Consider the following 7362-nt stretch of genomic DNA (forward strand, 5'->3'; position numbering starts at 1 on the left):
CCCCCATTGTTGGATGGCCATCCATTACAAACTCCACATACCCCATTGTATGATGTTGACTTGACTATGGGGACACCTCCTCAAATCACACATGGACAGTACTACATTGACCATACCATTTGCCTGAATGGGATGCCTGCTTAATATGAAGCATACAACTGTTTCTGGACACTGGAAAACTTGATCCTGTAACTTATAGTTTAAGGCCAATTTTGCACATAGAGCTGATCAATTGTAATCACAGTGGTATAACACCTCAGAGGTACATGAAACAGCAATAGGATTATTGGACCTGGTAACACTAGATGGAAAGGATGATACTGCACCATAGTAACATACATAGGGCTGGGTAGAGTAACACATTTGGCTCAGTCACATGTGCAGCTCCACATGCAGTCATCCAGTTGCTGGACACAGATGATCAACATGTTACCATGCCCAACCCAAAGGCAAGATCAAAATGTTATAAAATGGCAACTGGACTATTGTGTATTTCCATTAGTCAACATACCTATAGCACCTACTACATTGTCACTGCTGCTATACTGAGACAGCATACATCAAACTAGCAGAGTAAAGTACATGGATTCAGTCAGTACTTACCTCCTTGTGGCGGCTGTGCTGCCCTCCAACGCCCATCCACCTCAGGGTAGGCCACCGCCAAAATGCGGGCCATTAGGGGGGTCAGGGTACGACGGGCACCCCCCCCCCCGTTGGGAGGACATCTCCAGCTGGGCCTCAGCGTTCTTCCAGGCCCAGCGTCTCAGGTCCTCCCACTGCTTTCTACAATGGGGGCTCTGCCGGCTGTGGAGCCCAAGGGTCTGCACTTGCTTGGCGAAGGCACACCAAATCACCTTCATCTGATGTGCGTTGACCTGGATGGATGACACAGACAAAAGGAGAAAGTCATGTCCACATGCACCATACCAATAGGAGTGGACAGTACACATCAGTCACATCATGTTGGCATACATAATCGTCCTTTCAGCTCACATGCTTCCACAACATACCATCTGCACGCATCAAGACCTTGACAAGTTCACATCAACGGTACACCATATGACACAACACCGATCACACATTGCTATGACATTGGACTCACCTGCTCCTCGGGTGCTCCATATAGCTGTTCATACAGGGGTAGGACCTCCTTCACTAGCTTGTCTATCTCTTCAGGGGTGAAGGCTGGGGCCCCATCACCTGCCAGACATGGCATGGTAGCTTCCAGAGGTAGTACACAGCAGCTCAGGTAGTGGAGGTCTTGCTGGCCGCAGTGTCAGGAGTCAAGTGAGAAAAACGTCAGAAGATGGCAGTCACGGCCATCACATACATGACCGTCATGGCTGGCGGACATCGCCATTGGCCCTATGCCACCAAAGGCAACAATGTCTTCCAATGGTAAGTTATACTGCAGTTGTGTCTGCCTACCGCCGTGACGACTTCTACCAGCAGACTTCCACCTGTCCAGTACAGTCGGTCAGATGCCTGCAATTTTTAGCACGTCATGTATAGTTGTTTCCAAATCTGCGTCATATACTTTACCCCTTTTAGTGGTGCACATCTGAACGTACTGCCCTCCAGTTTGGGAGACATATTGTGCATATGTTCAAGATAAGCCATGCTGTGTTATTGTGCATATGTGCAAGATAAGTTGTGTTGTGTAAGGACATGTGGTGATAGCTCAGTACAGCTACTCAGATGTTACTATTTGTCAGAATGTAACAAATAAATCCTGATATATGTGCAATATATATATATAAGTGCTATGTCTTTCCCACATAGACAGTTACAGTAGTTACAAAAGTTTGATCTGATGTACTATTTGGCTATGTGCAACAAGGAGTGTCTAATAGGATACATTACTATCTGCGGTACTGTATATGTCACATGTAGTAGCCGTCCTCAACAGCTGTTAGGTGCAAGTAGTGTAAATAGCTGTAATGGATGCATGCATTCTGCGTTTTTCATACAGTGTTTACTTTTTTAACCTAGTTATCCTGCCATGAGGAGAGTAAGACAACCACCAGTGTACCAACAACTGGTAGACCTGCACACCATGGAGGAAAGGCATGTCATACAGACATATTGTCTGATTCGTCATACTGTCATGGATCTATGTGATTAGTTGAAGCCAGATCTGCTGCTTGCTGTTCGCAATCCCTTTAGCATACCTCCCATTGTTCGAGTTTTGTCAGTGCTACACTTCTTGGCCGCAGGGTCCTTCCAGAATATAGCGGCTCTTACAGGCGGGATGTGTCAGCCCATGTTCAGTCTGGTTTTGAAGGATGTACTGTGTGCATTTTTTAAAACACCTGGACAGCTACATCAGGTTTCCCCACAGAGCGAATTTGGCTTATGTGAAGGCAGAATTTCATGAGCTCGGACACATTCCACATGTGGTAGGAGCCACTGATGGCACCCATGTAGCCTTGGTCCCTCCCAGTGCAAATGAACAGGTGTATAGTAACAGGAAGAACTACTACTCAATCAACGTTCAGGTGGTGTGTTTGGCAGACCAGTACATCTCACAAGTCACAGCCAAGTATCCCGGATCTGTGCATGATTCGTTCATCATGAGAAACAGCAATGTCCTGCTGCTAATGTCACAAATCTACAGAGAGGGCCTGCCTGGTTAGCAAGTTACCATGGAACTATGTATTTGCACTTTATGTTCCTGCCATCACATTATAGCATATCAGACATACATGTTTATGTTGTTTTCACATCATGTTAACAGGTGACTCTGGCTAGCCAAACCTGCCTTGGCTGTTGATACCTGTGAGGGGATCCACGCCAGGGAAAGTCCGCTACAGTGAGGCCCACGGAAGGACATAGCGTGTAGTTGAGTGGACATTTGGCCTCCTAAGGGCAAGATTTAGGTGCCTGGACTTACCTGGAGGTGCCCTCCTCTACTCGCCCCACAAGGTACGGCAGATAATAGTTGTCTGCTGCATGCTCCACAATCTAGCCCTGAGACATCAGATACCATTGATAGTAGATGAGGGGAGGCAGCTGAAGCTGTGGATGGTAATGCTGAAGTGCCAAGTGATGAAGAGCCAAAGGAAGACGTAGCATGTAACTCTAGGGCCGATCTCATCAATCAGTACTTCAACTGACACACAGGTATGTGAAATAGACCTATTGTACAGCTGTACTTGTGCATCCAGATGTTTATTATTGACATCAGACCTCCTTACTCGCTTCTTCTGTGGGAGTGTAATCGGCTCCAATGCCTATTTGTGAGTTTTAAATGCAGACTGAAAGTTTGTGTTGTGTACAGGAAAGATCCTTCTGTATTCACATATCTTGTGGTAGCAGATACTAAGTTACACTTCTGGTAATGAATGGCCCTCTTTCCCTTTCACTGACAGATATGCCTGGGACCTGTTTGGCTCTGTAACCTTGGCTTGAGGAATAATGTGTCAAAAGCAGCTGGGAATTGCTGACAGGCATGAGAGGTGTACATGACAGATACCTGGTGATATAGGTTTAGTGTAAGGTTAATGGTGTAACCGACATAAGACTGGGGTGGTAAATGGTTTTTCCTCTTCTTTCATCTGTAGGGTGGGGGGGATGTCAAATGATGTATCATGTGTCTGGAGGAGTGTCTGATCATAGCCTCTCACTTCACTATAGTTTCAGTAAATTGTGATCACCATTGTACATAACTTTCATATTGTTCTGACTTTGCTGTCCAAGGTGCATGTCACTGTAGACTGAAATAGGAGAGTGACTTACTTGCAGGTATGGAACCAATGTTTGTGTATGCTTTCACTACTGCGTTCTTCTGTTCTGATCTTTGTATGTTCAAAGGGATATGTGAATTATGAACTATGGTATGGACATGTGAAGAGCCTATACCAGGTCATACAGAGGAGCTATCAGTTAGGCTCTGCTATGTAGTTATATTACCATGAACCTGACTTCTGTAACCTGTGTCTAAGCATTTTATGACAGCATTGCATACATCTTGATGATACTCTGTCATGCTGTATGTGTTGATTGCAATATTGACTATACATTTGTATTGACCTAGATTTCTATCTGTTTAACATATGTCCTGTGACATTTCTGTTGTTAAGAGTCTCCTGCTGAAGGTGTCTCCATTTGATATCCATTACATTGTCTGTTCAAAACTAGGAGGGATTACCACAAACAAATAGGCATGCATCACTATTGTGAAAGGATCATAAAGGACACATACATGGTACCTCTGGTTAAGTGTGTTTTATTATGCATATAAAGAGTAAAGCGTAAACATAATACTGACAAATATGTACATAACAGTGATGGGTGAAGTCATGGTGGATGATTTCCTCACGGTAGCTGCTACACCAGTTGGTAACACAAGTCCAGTGTTCTTGTACCATGGGAAAATGGACTCAGGTTTCAGAACAGTCAACAGGGTGTATCTGTGGGACACAAGGGGGACTAATCAGGTTCACTTCCTGCAGTGAGTTTGGTATTAGCATCTGTTCCTGTTGGATATCTGGGTGGATGTCCACATTTGTGGGGGTGTTCTTCAGCTACAGCGGGAGGGGTGTCTGAGGCATGAGGTTTCCCTGGCAGGGTCTCCATTCCACTAGCAGCCACTGATGTTGAAGGGGCAGAAGTTACATTGCTAGTGGAAGGTGCCTGGTGTTGTGTGGAGAAACTTAACAGGGTGGTATTGATGTCCGTCAGCACCCCTGCAATGGTAGCCATGTGGGCATTTTGTGCCTACCACTGCTGCATGACTTCCTGGTGGTGGTCCCTCTGCAGCCTTTGATTTTCCCCCAACATTGTGATGATTTGGCCCATCCTGTCTTGAGAACTTTGGTATGCTTCCAAGACTTGGGAGATGGTTTCCTGGCCAGTGGTATCCCTTTGTGGCCCCATCCTCCAGCTCACAGCATCCCTCCCTTGCACCCTATCCCCATGTGCTTGTGCCCCTGGCACAGTGTGCCCATTCACAGTGGTTGCAGGTCCATCATTGTCTGGGGTCACAACAGGAGACTCAGATATGTACTGGGGGCATAGGATGGAAAACACTGCCCTTGGGACCCAAATATGGGGGGGCAAATGGTTGCCTGTGATGTCGATGCAACAGGGTTGGTAGGAGTTGCTGTGGGCAGGGTGAGGCTGAGAGTCGTCGACTGACCAGGTGTCATGGGGGGGCAGGTTGTTCATCAGTGTCCAGACATCCAAAGCTGGTGTCCTCACTGGGGCTCTCATCCTGAGGGGGGCTGACAGATTCACGTATCCTATACCATGGTGGGAATGGCAAGGTTACCTGTGGAGTGAGTGAGACACAGAGTAGAATTAATAATGTGTTTACTTGCATTTGTATGAGATGCAGACAGTGGCCTAACATGATTTCATGCAATGACATTGCCAGCTGCTTCACAACATACCTTCATTTCACATACAACTCTGTGAATAGATTTCCATGCTCCATGTTTTGAGTTGTTATACTAGGATGGTATATATTACACTGGAGATGGGATTTGTTAATTTCAATTTCAACATTACTGTTCAGCTCTGTTACCTGGTGAATAGTCAGGATTGCTAGATGTCATACATCCGAGCTGCACAATGGACAAAGGTGCCCTATTGGGAACACAGTATGTAGGTATGCAAGGGGATTTGTCCTGTATGTAGATGTTGTGCATGTGCTTCAATTCAGCCTTCTTCCTTTCCAAACCAGGGCAGTCTATTCTTGGTTTTGGAAATTTTATCTGTGGCCAGTAAGAATGGTCACTCAGCTGAAGCTGTGTTTTGCTATTGTGAGTGTGCCATTCCATTGCTTTCATTGTCATGTACTGGCCCTCACTGGAACAATCTAGATGGTATAGATTGTAATTGAGTTGTACATGCATTACATGTGATGTGTTGTCCACATTCCTGGTTTTCACAATGATGGGTTAGTGCATTCTGGGAGTCATAGTTATATAATTGGCTTGTAGTTCACGTGCCATTTTCAAGGGTTGTGAGGGCAGATGGGCTCAGTGGAGAGGTGGCATGCCAGAGAGGGATATTAGGTGATTTGGTGAGAAGTGTAGTGGCTTAAACAGTGAAATTGGGTGGGATTGGGTGGTGTGGGAGCCTGCAGGACAAGACAATTATGTGACATTAAAGTTGTGTGTACTTACCAGACTCCAGTTCTCCCTGTATGCCTGAGAGGCACTTTGGGTGCAGTATGTCCGACACCATCTCCTCCCATGATGTAAAGGTAGGGGGAGGAGGCGGGGGCCCACCGCCAGTCTTCTGTACGGCTATCTGGTGTGTGAATGGCATGGAACACACCTTCCTCCATAGGTTGTTCCACCTCTTCCTGATGTCCTCCCTTGTGCGAGGATGACTGTCTACAGAATTGACCCTGTTGAATATCCTTTCCACAACTCAATTTTCCTGGCAATAGATGTTTGTTGGACCTGTACACCAAATAGGTTTGGCTCAACCCTGACAATTTCAACCACCAAGATCCACAACTCGTCATCTGTGAATGTGGGTGTTTTTGTGCGGACATGGTTGTGGGTGTGTAGACGGTGTGTTGGGGGTGTTATGAGAGTAAGGGTGCAGTGTTGGGTAATTGGTGTGGTGTGGGTGCTGCACTGTGAGTTGGAGAAGGCCATAGCAGCTTGTGTGTGCTAGTGATGTGTGTATTTTGATAGTTGTGCTGATGTGGGGTTTGTGCTGAGTGATATGTGTATGTGTGTCTATAGTGTACAAGTACAAAATCTTCTCTTTTACGCTTCTTGGGGTATGTATATGGCGTTCTGGATTCAAAGGATTGTGTAGGGGTGTGTTATATAGTACTGTGAGGTGTGGATGTGTGTTAGGTGTGGGGTATTCAAACTATCCAATGTGGTGATGTGTTCTGACAGAAGTGAGTTGTGACCGCCACATTTTGGACTGCCAATGGTTTTCTACCATGGAAGAACTGCTGTGGTGATTTGTGGATTGTAATTTGGTGGGTGGAATTGTGTCGGGCCGGCGGTGCTGGTGGTGGAATTACCTCTTTTCCGTCCTCCAGTGTTCTAGCGGTTTGGGGAATTTGGCGGATTTTGGCGTACTTCACATTGTGACTCTTAATACAGCAGTCAGATTACTGGCAACATGGAGGTCTGTTGGCAGTCGCCACCGCGGCAGTCTTCCCAAAAGACCACCAAAGTCGTAATGAGGCCCACTGTCTTAAAATTGGGAAGTAAAACAGGACAACTGTGCATCAGCACAAAAGGGGACGCCATTAAGAAAATCAACACAAGTTTCAGATCCCATTGAGGAAGGAAGACAGAGTGGGACAAAACAAGTAACGCAAACCTTTCAGAAATCATGTCACTAAAGGTGACCTAAACAATGGTGGCTGATCAAGGAGGCCCG

Source organism: Pleurodeles waltl, chromosome 1_1 (genome assembly GCF_031143425.1).
Source record: "Pleurodeles waltl isolate 20211129_DDA chromosome 1_1, aPleWal1.hap1.20221129, whole genome shotgun sequence".
Lineage (NCBI taxonomy): Eukaryota > Metazoa > Chordata > Amphibia > Caudata > Salamandridae > Pleurodeles > Pleurodeles waltl.